Raw genomic sequence first — 18,028 nt, 5'->3', positions numbered from 1 at the left:
TATTTGGTATTTGTGTGCCCTCCAACAGCTCGAGAGCCCCTGCATGGTGGATAACGCTTTATCGCTCCTGTGCCAGCATGTGTAACTCTGCCAGATGTGAAAGTCTTTGAGGAAAGCCAAAGTGATGCGGCTTTACACTTTATAAATTAGGTCATCTGGACGAAGCCGGTGTTGCGTGAGTGTAAACAAAAGGTGAAAAATGAGCTTTGCTCCGATCTGCCACCCCTCGGATAACAAATGAGAGCAAACAGCAAAACGCTCATAAAAATTAATTAACTTCACCAGGATGGAAAAACTGACTGATGTTTCGCTTCGTTGCGTCTCAGTCTGCGGATCCTCGCCAGGGCTGTAATTTGCATCCTCGCAGTGCTGTTTATTTAGCAGCAGATGTTTTATTGAAATTTGGGGGCGACGCAAAGCCCGACGCTTCAAATCTATTGTCCCGACTGCCCACGGCCCCTCAGGAATGAATGAGGGGAACGCATACGATGGCCGGTGCGCCCTCGCGCACACGTTTCCAACACATGTGTGGGATGGTCGGGAGCAGGGGAAAATCAGACTTCTGGGTATGTGGTCACATGGCAAGAAGCGAGCGAGGTGGTGGCAGAGGGCCAGCTTTCCACCTTCGGATGAGAGCCATGTATCTGGTTCAACACGTGCGGGGAGTGAAGGTATGGTGTCAGAGAATACCAGCGCCGCTGCATCATCTCCCAGCTGGCCGATCGCCCCATGATCCTTTCTTCGAAATGATTACTTCCGCAACTCCATCACCTTTCTCTTTTCTTCCATGCCCTCCGCATCTCCCGCGCTCGTCAGGTGAAGGAGGGGGGTGGGGGGGCTTTGTTTGTGCACAGAGGTGAGCATGTCACAACAGGATTGAATACTTCCCGTGGTCCTTGACACTCCATAGAGCCCTCTGTTTCCCTCGGCGCTCTGTTTAGATAAGGGGCCTCCCGCCCTCCTTTGCAGGGGCCCCCAAGCACTTACAGCTGAGATGCAGGCGGGAGTGATTATTTGGACGGGGAGCCGTGCACATGCAAAGCCCCCCCCCCCCCCCATCCCCATTCCCCCTGACTTTTATTTTTGCAAACTCACCAGCTCAGCAGTGTGAATCCCCAGCGCTCCCATTGCAACCTCGGGGCCCTTTTCTTGCTCGTTTTGATGCAACAAGCGATGTATTGTTTTGTTTACTGCAGGTTTTATTGCAGCATAAAGCATTAATGAAGCTGCTTGTCAACTTGCTGAAGTCTAGCGGGATTACCTGAGTGTATTCCCAACTCCGCAATGTGCTTAATCCCCACCCTTTCATGTTATTTATAGGATTTACAACAGTTAAAATCACTTGGGTGAAAAACTATCGTCTCTAACATGTGGAGCTGGGTAACGTGGACAAATAAAATCAGTGTTATTCAGTCCAAACAACACTCGACTGTCTGGTAGAAAACATTTTCACACTATATTAATAACAAAAGGAACGTTTGCTTCAAAACAATCTGCATATTAAAAGCATAAACATGTAATCTGGGCATGGGATCTGAAGACTGCATGCAAAGCTGTTATTGTTGGATCTATGAATAAAACTTTCAAAAAGGTGTGTGTATGTAGACCCATGGACCCACAAAGAACAAGGGGATGCATAGAAATATATAGAAATAACCAAAGTCTGAATTTGATCAAGTAGGGCCTAATATTAATGTGTTTAATGCACAGTGGCTTCTATGAGCTCATCGGATCAATCTGAAATATCAGTGGGGACATACATCACAGGATTGCTGCCAGGACTCGAGAGCAAAAGGAAATCCTCGTAATAATCTTAATAACGTAACAATCCTAACATTATTAGGAGCATCCTCACATCACCACGACTGCTGGGATCCAGTCCGAAACTTGTCGGAGAACGTGAGCCGGCTTTGAGCCACAATGTGAAAACCACAAGGACCTGGATTTGGTGAGCTCATTAGCTGAAAGGAGTGGATAAAATCCTATTTAGTCTGTCTGATTAGCCATCCTTGTTAAATCATGTTATGTGTGCACTGAGAAGAGGTCAAGAGTGTGACTTTGGAAGCCCAGAATGAAATAGTTCGCCTTTTGGAGCGTTTATTCAATTTCTTGCATGAGAGTCGCATGAGAAGAACGATACCACTCACTTGTACGTAGGCCTATATTAAAGATGTATTTATAGCCAGGAAACTGTTAGCTTAGCTTAGCATAAAGGCTAGTAGCGGAGGGGAAAGCTAGCCTGACTCCTGAGATACAAAGTGTTGATTCGTGACCGTTTTCTTGATTTCTTTTAAATCTTTGGACACTGCCGGCTGTATTTTTCACCTGCGCCTCGGTCTTATGCTAAGCTAAGCTCACAGCCCCTTAGCTGCCGGCTTCATATTCCGTGTACACGCACGTGAGCGGCATCAGTCTTCCCAGCGAGAAGGTGAATATCTTTACACGACAGCATGTCACAGACAGTTTTAAGAGTGCATTAGTTCAAGTCGCAGCTGCGGAGTAGCCGTCGCTTTCCTCGTAAATGGTTCTCCTGCAGTACTTCTTCTGTTTCTGTTTAGTAAAAACCGTGTTTATATAAAGAAGATGAAATACATATATCCCAACAATGGGGTTACATTTTGAGATTCATGCATGCAGGCACTTTCCCATTAAGCTGAATATTTGTTGTGGGGAAATAGAGGATCCAGTCCCACACCACAAATAGTAAACAGTTGTTGAGGAAGAAAGCCACCTCACAGCAGTCTCACATGTCCTGAATGTGCAGTTATTTCACTCAGACGGAGTAGCCACTTTGATGAAAACCCTAGCGTAATGAGGAATGGCTCTTACGGCCATGACTCACTTTGTTTGTCCTGTTTCTTAGCTGCCGGACCTCCAGGCACCACGATTTATCCAACCCACTGTCAGAGCGGAGTTACTTTTTCTTTAAATGGTTTTCTGGCACTCTATTGATCATCGGGGGGGGTTTATCTTTACTAGTGACCCCATTGCCCTGACAGAGAGGTCAGAGGTCAGGGGAAACAACGCAAACCCGGTGAATCAAATCAACTTCCAAGACCATTTCCGATGCAATTGCGTAAACACACTGCTTTGCGCGCCCCAGCTGGGCATCCTGAAGGGCCGAGTGAAGCTGCTTTTTCGCGAGCGACCCTGAATGCAACTGGGTGTCATTAAACCGACATGGCGAACAGAATATGTCCACCTGAGCCGCCGCGGACAGCCAACACGTTCCACGGATTCCTGCCTGGCTCGGAGGGAGGATAAAAAAAAAAAAAAGAACGAGAAAGAAAAAGAAGAAAAATTGCGCATAATTGCGACCACATTTTTCAAGACGCACGCCAGTTCTTGGATGACCAGCGAGATGTCTGATCAGACGGAGAGAGAGTGATGGGTGAAACAAAGGTGAAGCTCCATTCCATCATAAATAAGAAGCTTCTGCTTGAATGTGTTTGAGGTTTATGTCGCTGTCTGTGGAACGATGGCCCAAGTCCCTGTGTCCTCCTCTCTTATCGCCGTCTCTCTGTCTGTCATCTGTTAGGGAGATGAAGGGATGCGCCCTTCACAGCCTGTAGAAATGAGATTACTCTACAAGCCATCTGGCTTCAATGAAACGGCCCGACATGTCGGGAGTTCAATGTTTGAAACGTGTTTACTGACTACCGAAATGGCCAGTCAGTAAAAGAACGTCCGCTTCTTGATGTCTCATTTGACACTAAATTCGGATCGTCACAATTTCTGCAGCAGTGTTTTTTTTGTTGTTGTTTTTTTCGCGCTGCATGCATTGCCAGCAAATGCGAGACATCTGCGATTTTCGAAAGCAGGAATCCTTCCTGCGAGTTTGATCAGAGACGCGAAGCAGAGAGGAGTTTTTTCGAGAAAGACCGGAGATGCTTCTTCGCTGCAGAAGTCTCTGGTGCAAAGGCGTCTGCCAACCCCTTAATCGTTTTCAATTCTAATCAGCGGTGCATGAGATAATTCACGTGCGCAAAGAAAAAACGGATAAACAGGCCCCGGCTCGTCTTCATTTGCAAAACAGACACGTGAGCGCACAAAGGGAATCCAGGTGCCTTCGCAGCGGCCTTTCAGTGCCGGCCGCGCTCGCCGTCATCACAGAGGTCCTTGAGCAAATACCTCGCGAAAAACGACCGCATGTGGATGCAATTCCTGGGTATTTAGAGCGGAAAGTCTCCACGGGGCTACTGGAGTAGAAGTCGAAATTAATACATTTCCCCGTGCTAATTATCAGGTCGAAGGCCCTCGTATCGGCCGGTGGACGGCGGATAGTAAACAGAGGCGCTCTTTGTCCGTCAGCTGGGATGCGGGGTGTCTCCGGCGATCCAAATTTGGCCTCTTTCGGCGCTTCAAAGTGCGTTTCCCCATTCATCCCGTCTCGCGGCGGAGCGTAAACGGGGTTATATTCAGCGGATCAGACACATCGCGGGGACAAAGGGATGCGGCGTGTTGTTGTGTCGAGGCCCTTGATGAGCCGCACTCACATGCCCCCTGAACTCCAGAGGACCTCGCATTCACGCCTTCACGGCGCTCACGGCGCGCGGGGGGGGGGGGGGGGGGGGGGGGCGTCACCCGTCTGCGACCTCGGGACCTTTTTTTTCCCTGGCAGACAGCCGTTTAGCCGTCAAAGCCCAGTCAAATTCTGCCAATTCACTTCATCTTTACCGGGACTCACCCCTTGATCCCAAAGTATATCTGCTTTGTCCCGTTTACAAGAAGCCGAGGCGGACGTCGGTCCATCGGCCCCGCCCTTCTGGGCCTCGCTCCCCTTGGCATGCCCTGTCCTCGCCTGTGCTCGCATCCTCCCTTTCCTCTCATGTGCCCATTTGGCGGTCAAGGTTTTGTCATCCCGGCCCAAACCTGGGTGTCCGGACGGCGCTCGCCACCTTTTTCTCCTTCTTCTCCTTCTTCTTTCTTTCCATCCAGACTTCCCGGGGGAACTCTTTGTGTGTTGTTTTCCCCCACAAACAAATCATTAAAACCTTCGTAAATATTTTCCGCTGTGTAAAAAGAAATGACGTTTCGACCTGAGTAGAATTATTTGAGACAAGGGTAAGAATACAGTAAATTGGGACAAATAGTGAGACACATTTTTTTTTCCCCCCAAGATGATGCTTTACTCGTGGGTGCCTCCTTCTCATTTGATGTTTGGCTGGAGATAGAGGTACCTGCCATGAATGAATGGCTGCACAGAGCGGTCCTTGTTCCTGTAAGTCTGTGCATCGACCCCCCCCCCCCCCCCCTCCTTTAAACTCATATTCCTGTCAGGGGGCCTCCCATGTGTGCTGCGCAATGTGTGCTTTGTCAAGGAGGAAGGAGAGACCGAGAGAAAAAGAGATAGATCTATAGGGAAGGTGCAAGCTCTCTCTCTCTCTCTCTCTCTCTCTTTTACTGTCCTGCCCCCCTAAATGCTGAGTCTGCACATTTCCCCCTCCTCCGGACTGTGATGGAAAGTTCTGGGGAGGCTGTAATGGAAGAATAAGCTCAACAAATTTGACACATAAGTCCGGGCGCTAATTGGAAGGAATGCAGTCAAGGCAGAGCGGCGGCATTGTTTTTGACACCGACTTGAAGCAAAGGGCGGCTACTGTTGCTTTAAGATAACAGAAAGGCCGGCGAGTCGGCGAAGTGATTAATCCAAACTGCTAGATAATGTTACTCATGTTTAAAGTCCAATGCGTAGGAGACGCGCTGCCTCTGTGTTTAAATCGTGACTTGAGAGGATTGTCTGTTGGATCGGTGGAGGGGTTTCTCTGCCAACCGCCGCTCTCAGTCCAGAGACTCTGCATTCCAGCGTCTCTGCAGCCCCGCTGATCTTCCAGCTTCCAGCGCTCCGGAAAAAAAAGGGGGAGCGAAAAAAAATGAGCTCTTTCTATTGATTTTTTTTTTTCTTTGGTTGGGAAAAGCTCCTTTCCCGGCATCCTTCGGTGTCAAGACGTTGGCTCTCAGGTTCACGCCGAGGTGCCCGGCTGAGTTGCCCGGCCAAAGGTGCGGGTCAATTTGTCTGTCAGTCAGGACAATAATAACTGCAGCGCCCCATATATGGAGCGATTCAAGGCTGTGCTGTACATCAGCACGGCTTTCTGGAAATGCCGGGACATTTCAGATGATTTCAGGAAGCTCTCCACTTACTAAATATGTGACACAAACTTGTAGAGGTTTCAAATGAGGCCTCATTTTGGATTGAAGGAGAAATTCTGCTCAAGTGGCAGTTCTTCAATTAGTCTCACAAGGTTTAGAGTAAAACTATCGGTGTGCAGAATAATAACAGGATAAAATGTCTCGGCGTGTCAACACGGGGAGCTGAGGACGGGAAAGACCCCTGATTATTGATCTTTGTCTAACCTCTGACCTTTCAAATGAAAGGCTCTAGTCAGTGGTCGACTCTCCAAAGGATTATTTATGATATCAGCATCAAGGTTCACAGGCAAAGTCAAATGGAACAATCTCACTTTCTTTGGGCAGTCCAAAGCGAAAAGGTGAATTTATTCCAGAAAATACTTCTGTCTGATTTGCTGGCGGGTCGCCCTTAATATCCGAGTTGCAGTCCACATCTTAAATCCATCTGCAAGCTACCAAATCTTCAAGCAGCAGAAACTAAATATCGCCTCGCTCGACACCGTGATTATGTGAAGATAACGTGCAAGATTAAACCTCTGTGTTCGGGTTAATCTCGGAGTAGGTTTTAGCACCTTCAATACGACAAAATAAAAAGATATGAACATTGGGCCCCGAGGGTCCTGCTCCTAATTTTCTCAGTTGATTTTAACAAGTCCCACATTTAGAAAACTAATGGTTTTGTATTGCAGAGGATGAGATCTAATGGATCTGTGGCTGACACTGAATCTGGTTCCCCACCCAACTGTGCTGGAGAGAAACAGGCGGGCCCATATGACTCCAGTTATCTCGCGCTCTCCATTCGTGAAAGGAGAACTTTTGTTTCACATTCTTGAACATGATGGGTTTATTTCAACCAGCGCTCAAAGAAAAATACACAGGAGGAAGTGTGTTTCGGACTTAATGCCCTGCGCTCCCTCGCAAAGAAAACGGCGTCCAGATTCTCGGTTTGTGGGCACGTGTGTGTGTGTGTGTGTGTGTGTGTGCGCGCGTGTGTGTGTGCGTTCGCACGTGTGCATGCGTGCGTGGGTCTGCACGTGACTGCCTTGCAGTGATTTGTGCGAGACTGAATATTGGAATAACACAAAAACAGATTGTCTTTAGACTCATAAATGAATCTCCGGTCAGCAAGAAGCTTTCTATTCTTTTGCACATTCATTTATTAACTTATTAAGGTCATCGCCAACAGGGACCCGCCGGATTTCAACTCTTTCTGGCTGACCTGGAGTCAGCTTTGGAACCAGAAATTGCGGTTTAAGGAACAAAATCAGTTAACGAGACGTGATGCAAGAAGTTGAACGAAGCACTCCCTCAACATTAACCACGACGTGAATGATTGACAGCGCACAAACAGACGAGTAACACGGGAATGGAGCACAATGTGCACTGCTTTGTGCAGGTGAAGTGACGTTTTAAAAGTTCAAATGAATTTTCCGAGAAACCGGGTTGCCCAACTTCACATCTGCGGTCGCTAGGACACTGAGGGAGTTGCTCAAGCACATCCACCTCCGGAAAGTGTGAAACAATGGCTGGAAGAGTGGCACTGCCCTCCGCTATTGACCGGAGGAGGTTGAATCACGCCGCCCTGCTCGACATTAGTCAGCCCTCATTGCTTCCTCTTTTGTTTCCGCCGTCATTACCGGCTTCATAAAGGAGACCCAAAAAAAAAGCCTCTTTCCCGCTCCTGGCTGCGGCCCCCGTCGTCCTCTGCACAGCTCCTCCCTCTGGAAAGCGAGGGTGGTGTGCAGGTGCGATGCGCTCCGGACCGGACCGGCGTCACTGGCGACGCACGAGGGGAAATTGTGGTTGAACCGGCTCTTTGGGGGGAGAACGGGTATTTCCCTTTTGCTGGTTTATGCCAAGTTCAGGGATGATTCTTCGTTAGCAACAAATACGTCACTGGGGAAGTTGACACATTGGCCTTCCTGCGAAGGATTTCCCCATCGCTCTGTTTTGGGTCTGTTCCTTGGATATGAATCTGGTGAAAGAGGAATAAGATCATGTTTTAGTCTATTTAAAGCGCTCTCGAAATGAGCTGTTTTATGAAAAGCAGTTCAAATGCTCGGTGTTACGTTCAGGTTTTTTTTTTGCTCTGAAACTCCTCTGAGCACTGTAAACTAAGAGTAATGGTAGCTGCAGCTCTTAATTACTTCAAGAAGTAGTGGAGTATCCTCTATAAAGCTCCCTCTCCTCTTTATCTCTCCCGCTCTTTGTCTCCGAGTGGTGGAGTGACTCCATTAGTATTCTGACTTTCCCTGGGAAACGCTCTCATAAACAGCCGGGGGCCTCAGCGGGGACCCGCCACACAATGCACAACGTGTGTGTGTGTGTGTGTGTGTGTGTGTGTGTGTGTGTGTGTGTGTGCATGCCTTCCGTGACGAATTAAAAAGGCTACGCGCGCACAATTACTCAAGTTCACCTTTTTCGTCAAGCGGGAACTGCCGATGCCCACATGGACGTTGTTAGTGTTTTCACTGCGAGGCACCCGAGGGTGCACAGCGGGGAGGCCCGCACCGCTATGCGCGACGGATGACGCAGTCAAGGCGCTGCGGGGCTTGAGTCACAAAATTAAAGAACGTCTTAAAAGCGATGTGACATTTCCCTCGCTAAGTACTCACGTCATTAAAGTAGCAGAACGGTGGGGGCGCCGGGTTAACGGCCTCCATTGTTCGCTTCGCGGCGGGATCGGTGGGATTCGCTGGACTGAGAGTTGAGACTGTTCGTCTATGTTGTCGCTCGCCGTCAGTGGCTTTGAACTGAAGAGATGGATTTACATATGTGTGGTTAATAATTTGGAAAATGCCGTAAATGGAAGAAGAAAAAAAAAGGCCATCGACCTGGTTTCACCTCGCCGCACTTCTGAGACGCGCTCCTGTCGAATGTTGCGCAATCGCTCTCGAACAACGACGCCACTGTGACCGCCTCGCAGATGAGAGATAAACACTCGGTCGGTTTTCTTCGAGAAAAAAAAACCCGGCCGACCGCGACACAATATTTGGGGTTAAGTGGAAGCCAAAACAGGTTCACGGGAGCCAAGTGCTCCTTCACACGGCGTCGAAGCGGGCAGGAGTGGTGACAGCTCGGCCTTTGGCTTGGCATCCCCCCGATGACGGACGTTTTGCCAGCGTCAACACTCGAGACGCTTCCTGTTTGGCCGCGTCGCTCGAGGACGGAACGGTCCGCCGGGTGATAAAGACTCGGAGCTGGGGAAAGGCGGCAAATACGGACAGCGGCAGGTGGCGAGAACGTTAAATCACACGCGAGCACCAAGCGGACCGAAATAGACATGAGGTAGCTTCCCATCCGACATGTGAAGCCTCGGTGACCTTCTTCCCCCATTCGTCTGATGCTCCACATTCCCGCTCTTAAAGTGGTCGATGCCTCGGGCCTCAGCCCAAAGCGTGGTTACACACGCAGAGCTGAAGCTGTGGATCCGTCCCTGCAAGATATTTACCTGAAACGGCTCTACCAGTGGCGGCGGCGGCGGCGGCGACTGGCTTTCTTCAAATCAGGCAAAACGGAGCCTCTTGAACAAATATGCGCTACCTTGGTTTTGAAAAACAATGTTTGCCCGATGCTTTTTGCCCTCAGACACGTTTTATTTCATTAATAAAACAAACATGAATGTATCCCCGCACTGCGCAGTGGGATGTTTATTCAGCTTTTCAGCACTCGACAAGACCCGAGCCTGTTGAGGCCTTAACGCAACACTGGTTCAGTTAATCAGGGGCCAGCGGCTCCCACTGACAGTTACACTCAGTTTGGGTTTATTACTTCACACATACCAGGAGGAGGGAAGTGACCTCTGGCAGTGTGCTGGGTACCAGAGCTCAACGCTGGATTGATTTCTGCCCACATTGTCATTTAGCCAGGTCATATTCATCAGTCCTGGGCTCTTAATTTGAAATATGTGTCCGACAATGAGACATCATGAGTGGAGCTATCTTTAAAAAAAAGTTTGTAAAAAGGCCAAGTATGTATGTAGTGTAGTGGGACTCATGCTTCAATGGCTGTTTGTTCAGGAATCAGAACCAAATGGCGGCGATAGATAGTGTTTTGCAGTGCGGAGATACAGCCCATTCTTTCTCATGCTTCCAATTATGTGCGGTATTTGGAAAAAGGAAGAAAAAATGTGTCCCCAGAGGATTAAACTCTCGCTCAGGAAAAACACAGAATACATGTCATTAGGAACGGAGAGGAGGCACGGCGGTTATGACGGAGAGGGAGCGTAACCGGACCGGGCTCCCCTCTCTCTCTCTCTCTCTCTCTCTCTCTCTCTCTCTCTCTCTCTCTCGTCCCAGAATGAATGTCCTCGCGCGAGGAGCCCATGCTCAGATAATTACTGTGTAAATCCTGCCAATCAATTACCCGGGTAAAGGGAGGTAAGGAAAACAGTCAGAGAGAGTCTGATGAGGCCTCTCGGTGGAAAGCAGGTCCGGTGGCACACACACACACACACACACACACACACACACACAAAGAAATACGCTCCACCCCGACACATGCACGGCTCACAGCAAAGATGAGACACTATCACTCATGGGCCGCTCCGGGTGCCAAAAAGCGCGTTAAAGTGCCTCACGTTGATGGCGTTATGAATGGGGGTCGACCCCGGAGACACAGGGTTGAGTGACTCGGTGGGTTCACGCACAGCGCGAGCCGTAATTTTGTGTTTGCCTGTGCCTTGAAGAGCACGTGCGACGTTTGCGTGCGCGCCCCGATTCGGTTGCGCGGCGGCGCGAACGCGACGCCGGCGCGCTCGCCTGCGTTGCGTAATTCCCGGGGCCCCCCTCGCTCCGCCGCCGCCGTCGTGAGGGGCCGCTCCTCCTCTGCCGAGTGTAAACTCAGTTATGTAACTGTACCGCGAACAGATGATGAATGGGGCAGGGGAAGCGGTGGGAATCTCGCGGCCGTCTACGTCAGCGCGGAGTGAGGATCCCCAGCGCCGGGAAGCTTCCTCGTAAATCATCGCGTGTGTCTGTGTGTGACGGAGTCAGCGGGGAAGGAGAGGAGGGGGTGGTGGAGGGGAATGAAAACAGGGCTGAGAGATGGAGCGGCTGCGCGGGCCAAGGAGTACAACGAGACATGTAAACCACAGATGGAGATAGAAGAAGAGCGAACCAGGCCGAGGGACGGGTGCCGCGTGACCGAGCCCGGCTCAAAGGGAGGATTTTCCAGTGTCCTCTTTTCCCCTCCTCTGCTCCAGAGCTCTTTGCGGTGTGTACCATGCTCGCCCGTCCACCCTGCGAGCGAGCGTCACACAATCTCGGAGATGCTTGGCGGGAGCGGACGGATCGTTGGCCCGCGTTCAGGTCGCAGTACACGCTCAGCACACATCTCCCTCCCCGCTGTCCAAGCCACGTACTTAATCTTGGCAAAGAGAGGCCTTTCCAGGAAAGAGACCCATGACCTGAGTTATTGCTCTCTCCTGATCGCACAGGATGACCTTCGCAGCCTTCGACGGTTCATGAATTAGAGTTAAAACAAAGAAACGCGGACATCTGAATGTGCTAAACATTGCTGAAGCGATGAGCCGGTTGCATGAAAGAAAAATGCCAAACGCTCACAGGTTCCAGCCTCTCAACTGAGGGTTTTAGGCCCGGGGCTGTTGGCCAGACAAAAGAAAGTGTCTCAAAGACGTCAATCTCGGCGTGTGGGCTGTATTTTTCATCCTCTTCTCCACTGCCAGGACCGGCTTTTCCTCTAATGAAGCAGAATCACGATCGTCTTCCTTCAAGATTGCGCCGCCTCCGATCTTTGAGTCAAACATTTTGCCGAGTGACTTCGAGGGGAAAGCCGCATAGAGAGCGCCGGCGAAGCCCTCGGCCCCCGGCCCAAGAATGCAAAGTGCAAGAGCGGCAATTTCCCCGCTCCGCCGGCTGTCTTAACACGCCACACACAGAGGCCATCATTACTGCTGGAGCGCACTGACAGTGAGTCCAAGCAGAGCCGGCGCATGCGGAGGGGAAGCGACGTCCAGGTATAACGCTCAGGAGCTGGACAGTGTGGACAAAATAATAGGAAGCAGCAGTATACTACGGTATGCGTCCGATGGTAACTCATAATTCCATATTGTTGTGTTTGTCCAGGTGCGTAGCGGCGGTCTACGAGGCTTCAGGGGAGGGGAGGGGGGGGGGCGTTGGAGGGGTTGATGGGAGGGGGGGTCTTGTTTCTAAGATAACACTAAAACACAATTAACCCCCCGTGACACACGAGAAGCACTTCCTGAGCCACAGCTAGACCAGCAGTTTCCCTGCCAGCCAGCGCGAGCAGTCAGGGCTTCTATTGTAAAAAGGTGTGTTGACTTTGGCCGGCGCTCACCTTTTTGCCATTACCTCGCCCCCCCCCCCCCCTCCAACCCTTACGACCCCCCATTGCACACATGCCCTCCGCCTCAGAGGCTTTGCTGTGTAAATCCAACCCTTATTGCAAATTACCTTTGTCACTGAAAAAGAAAAAAGCCCTCTCCTCGCCCCTCCCTCGTCTCCTTTGGCGAAGAAGCCGTGTTATTTCAAATGTTGAATTTCATTGGCAATTTTTTGGTGAGCCTTCACACCCCCACCCGCCCCTCCCCCCCCTCTTCCTTCCTTCCCCCACGCACATTCCTGGCAAAGTGCTGTAAAATAAACGGCGGGCCACTAGACTTCAACGAAGCGGAGATGGAGCGGGCGAGAGAGAAAACAAGCACACGCCAAGCGAAGAAAATGGGCAACTGGTAGAAACGCGGGGCTCTGCTGCTTGTTGTTACAGATGGCCGCGCTCTTCGCGGGCCTCAGTCGATGTTCGTTGTGGGGGAGCGGAGTGCGAAAAGAGTAAAAGAATCAATTGTGAAACGCGAGAGCGAGAGATCTGGATTTATTGTGTTTGCGTTGACCGGAGAAGCTCGACATGCGACGGGGGTCCGGCTCTGAAAAGAGCGTTGTGTTGGCGTGCGGCGGGATTTCAGCCACTTGATTCACGACGTCCAACCCTTTCGCCAACGAACCCCGCAGCTACGCTACAGCCCTCCTGTATCTAAGGCTGCTCCAGCCAATATACTCTTGCGTTAGCTGCTGATCAAACGACGGCGGGTATGTGCGACGTGAAACGTGCCACTTGGAGAGACGGACCAGGCGGCGACCTCCGGTTCACAAGAAGCGAAGCCAAGGCCGTGTGACCTTGAACCTGCTTTCTTTCTGACAACTCCTGCTGTTTCAAAAAGCTGAGGACCCGCTCGTTGATGATGATAGGGATAGCATACCATATTTTAGTGGGATATCTACAATGTAGGGCACATTATTTTTTCGTCGGTACGAGCTGGATGAGACCAGCCTGCAAACGTCTGTGAGAAATTGACCCTCGCTGGGTTTATTCCCCATGTAGTTTATGGTCTTAATCGCGATTCAAGTCGTCTTTGATACTGCATGATGTTCATTTAGTGACGATATAGCTAGGTATTGTTGTTAGCGGAGGCGCGAACAGCTGAACACAGAGTGAATATAGGAATGCTGGAGGTCATGGAGGTGTTTACCCCACAGCTGCGTCCCACACTCACAAACTGTTGCTTGTTCCTCCTCGGTGCCGTTTGAACCTCCGCGTTACGACCGGCACACATCAAGGCACCGCCGTCGAATGCGGCGCTGCGGGTTTACAGTGAAGAAAGTGACGCTCCGCGGCCGTCCGCGGACCATTATTAGACGCGGTTGAACCTCGTCTTTTCCTCAGGACCACGGCTTAAACACCGTACTCTGCGGACCGACTACACTAAACCATCTATTTGTGGTCGTCTCCGCCGTGCAATCTGTACTCAAAGATTTGCTCCGCGGAAGTCGTAAATACACGCGAGCGCGTGCGCGTGCAGTAAGTGGATGTTCGCGTGCGCATGTGCATCCGTGCATCTGCATCTGCATTTACGCACGTGTTTTGCAACGGCGGAGGGGAGGCAACAGCTGGCCGCAGCTTCACACCCTCCGACTCACGCTCCCGTGGATGCTTCGCCGCCACATCCCGGCGGAAACAGCTGGAGTTTCACCGCTCAGATGCCCCCCCCCCCCCCCCCCTCTCTTTCAGCGCATGGCCAACTGGAAGGAGGCAGGGAGCGTGGGAGTAGGGGGGGGCGGGGAGAAGAGGGGGGGTAGCGGGCCAAGTTTAAGTGAGTCAGATTGAATATCTGTCAAAAGCAATTTTACGTGAAATTTGGTGGCGTGTTTTCCGCGAAATCAAAAAAGACATCGAAACTCAATTATAAAACCAGAGGAAAACAAGGGCGATGGCTGAGAGGAGGGGAAGCAAAGAACAAGGGGGAAAGGTTGAAGCAATCGGAGGGATTGGTTGCGGGGAGCCGAGGTCAGAAAAACAGTGGTGGACGGAGGTAACCTTTAAATGGGAACTACACCAAGCATGACTCTCTGTAGGTGCAAGGTAGAGCGACGGAGGAGGAGGGGAAAAGGAGAGAGGCCTCCCGGCTGAGGCTCCTCTCAGCTCTGTGGTCGCAATTTCCCCTTCTTTACCGTAACCCAAGCCCAGGCCGCTCGTACGAAAACACTCTATCTGGGGGCTCGGATAGCACTTTGACGTCAAGAGGGTTTTCCCATGGGGCCGCGGGGGACCCTTCTCAGCAGCGCCGGCCCACGTCAACAGAGGTAGGGGCGCCAAAATCTCTCTGGCCCAATTGCCAAATTGCCCTCACGCTCCGGGCATCCCTCTCTCTGTGTGTGTGTGTGTGCGTGTGTGTGTGTGTGTGTGTGTGTGTGTGTGTCGTCCGGGATGGAGATCTCACCGACGTAGGCCTGTGTGACTGCGACTTCCAAATCAAACATTCAGACGCTTCTGTGGTCGTGATCAGTTGACAGGACTGTGTTTTGTTACGGCTGGTGTGGAGAAACATGGAAGATTAAATAATTTCTTTTTTGTTTTTATTAGGCGGAGAGCAGTCTGACTTCTGCGGGGGTTTTTTAGGACTTCTCAGAAACCCTTTGTTAGTCAATGTCCGGCGGTGTGACGGTAAGTGGTGCAGTTTCTTTATTGCGTGTCCTCAAATTAACTGGAATATGCAACGCAGTCGCAGCCCTGACGTTCATCCCTGAGCCTCTTTATGCCCAATTTATTATGAAGAATGTGAATAATTGCATGAATCAAACGACCTCACATTAACCGTATGTTTTTATTGGCTGCTGCTGACACTGTGCTCATAAACAATCTAAACACACAGATTATCAGTACTTTTCTTGATATATTTATTGATGTATTTGCTTGCAGGATGTTTTAAGTAACGTCTATTCATACTTAACTTGTGTTAATCCACAAAAGAGAGTAGCATAGTGAAATGTTGTTTATGAAAACATTGGGATTTGTAGGTGAACATCAGTAGATGTATGGGTTTATTTCTGGTGTCAGAGGTTTTAACAGGCACAGTTGAGCGTCTTCTTCCTTCAAGAGAGTCGTTTAACTTTGACCTGGATGGACTTTGACCACCAGGAGACCTGCAGTTCACTGAAGAGCAGGAAAAGCACCGAGGTGAAGTGAACCCTGCGTCAGAGTCGACGCCTGAGGACCAAGATGAAACGCTTCGGGTTCAAGTCCGCCGCCGCCGAAAGCCTCCGATACATAATCTACTGTCCTGGAACAGCAAAAGCCAATAAAGGTCGTCCGAGCAACACCTGCACACAAAGAGGAAACACCGTGAGCGCAAAACAACAACAACAAGTGTTGCCCCGGCCAACCCGGCCCTCTCATCTCTGCCTCGTTCGGCCTCCTTGAAGAGCGTGTTGGTCCACGCTTGGCGAAGGCGGGAGGGCCGGCTCTCCTCTGTAATCATGCCTTCTCCCTCCCGACAGACAGCTGTGTAACCAGGTGAGTCGCGGGGCTTTCATCCTAATGACAACCCCCGGCCGACTGCTGTCAACGGGGCTGAAGGGGCTTAAGGCCAACTGCAGGGAGGATTAGCAACGGGACTGGGAACAGCGACGGCTTTTCCATGCGGCGCTCGGCTTCCTTACGTAACGGGAAAAAAAAACAAAAAACTGCCCTTTCGGGGAGCAGGCGGGCGTTGGTGGGCTAATACGCCGCCGCCGCCGGACAGTTTCGTCTCGGGGCGATATGATCGGCCGGCGACGAGGCGCTTTCTTTTTTTTTTCCGCCAGATGGACATTGAACCAGGTGCGCGCTATGAAAACACAACATGGAGGTGACTGACATTGGAAAAACACACACACGTGAATGTCAACACGCGGCGAAATCCAGCCACATGTCCGCCGGCCAGCACTCGTCCACGCTGGCGCCTTCACGTACGCAGCGCTAGTAAACACGTGGGCGTAGGTGCGCGAGTGTAAAAGCCCCTCGCGTTGACGGAGCCCACAGGTGTAGCGCAATGCAGGAAGCGTCTCGCTGCCGGTAAAGCCCCCCACCAGCGTTGAGGGCAGCGAACCACACGAAGCACAAACGAAGGATTTCGATCCGCACAGGTGTTACGCGCCTGTGACGTAATGCGCTTTTGTTTCCCGGCACGGTGACGCGTTGGAGAAACAAAATGAACTTCTCGTGAGGCATCCATCCAACACCACAACCACCACGGAGCTCTTCTCAAGCCAGATGGGGAATTTTTGAGGGGGAATGTTTTGGGGGGGGGGGGGATGTTTTTAGACTTGGTTTTTCAGACGTTGTACATCTGTGTTTATTGTAAAAAAAAAAAAAGAGAAGAAGAAGAAGAAGAAAAAAAAACAGCACAAGTCGATTATTTATCGCTGCAGTAAAAATTGAGAACAATGGATGGAACTTTTGACGAGCCGAAGCGGGAAGCCAAAACCGAGGATGGCTTCTCTCCGCAAACGTCGTCTGCAACGGCGACATTGCGCCTCCGTTCCTGTGGAATCGGCGTTCAAAAAACAGTCCCTTCACAGCAATATTGACGCCACGAAGTGGGTGGAAGTCTTCATATCGTGTCAGAATGAGCGGCACATACACAACACACACTCGATTTCATAACTGTCATGGGTTCAGCTGTCGATAGCGTCGATCGGCGACTCCAATTGGAAGCACGGGGATGAGTAACACCGGACCCCTGACTGAGTCTGGGTAGCAGACACTGTCGGTTCCAGCTTGCACATCTTGACATTGACATTGTCCATGTGTCAGTATAGCCCTCTCTTCCACACACACACACACACACACAGCTCCCTCTCCTCCTCTGTCTGTTTCTTGGAAGAGGCGCTGGGGAGTGGTGGACAGAGCGTAGGCCTCTCTTTCTCGGTTAAACCCCCCCCCCACACCTCCACCACCACCCAACCTCTCCCTCTCTTTCTGTCACTCCTCTCTTTGTGCATTTCAACCGTTTCTGGTGTGCGATTCATTCCAGGAGTTTTTCGTGTGTGCCTTTTCCCAGAATACCTTTCACCAGCCTCGAGCGAACAAGCCAGGGCGATCTTTTGACCCGCAGTTCTCGCAGACAAAGGCAGATACTTTGTAAACGCAATACATCGCTCCCCTTAACCCAAAATGCACCGCGTAAGTCTTGTGACCACGTTGACCTGAGGCGATCGTGCATATTACATATGCCGCATCCATATATTTCAACATCTTTGCCAAGAAAATGCCTCCGGTTCACTCTAACTGATGAACACTTCTCGTGTCGGAGGTCTGGTGGGTGACCCCCGGCTCTGCTCCGCAACACATCAGCCTCGTCCACCTGCCAAAGCGTGGAAAATGTGCCACATTTTGAAAAATCTGCTCTGGTGAGCGGTCACAAATATGAAATCAGAAACAGCAAAAGGTGGCCAAGTCCTTCAATGTTCCAGGACTTTAAAAGCATCACATTAATGGTGTCTGCGTCAGCCAAGCACTCACTCTCTGAAATCAGTGTTTAGTTTAATTGAGGATTTTCATGGATATTTTCAAATATGTGCGCTTTAGTCTCTTAACTCTG

This window comes from Clinocottus analis, unplaced genomic scaffold (genome assembly GCF_023055335.1).
Source record: "Clinocottus analis isolate CAN_PGR_092001 unplaced genomic scaffold, fCliAna1.0.p SCAF_24, whole genome shotgun sequence".
NCBI lineage: Eukaryota > Metazoa > Chordata > Actinopteri > Perciformes > Cottidae > Clinocottus > Clinocottus analis.
Note: the sequence above shows the minus strand (reverse complement) of the source record.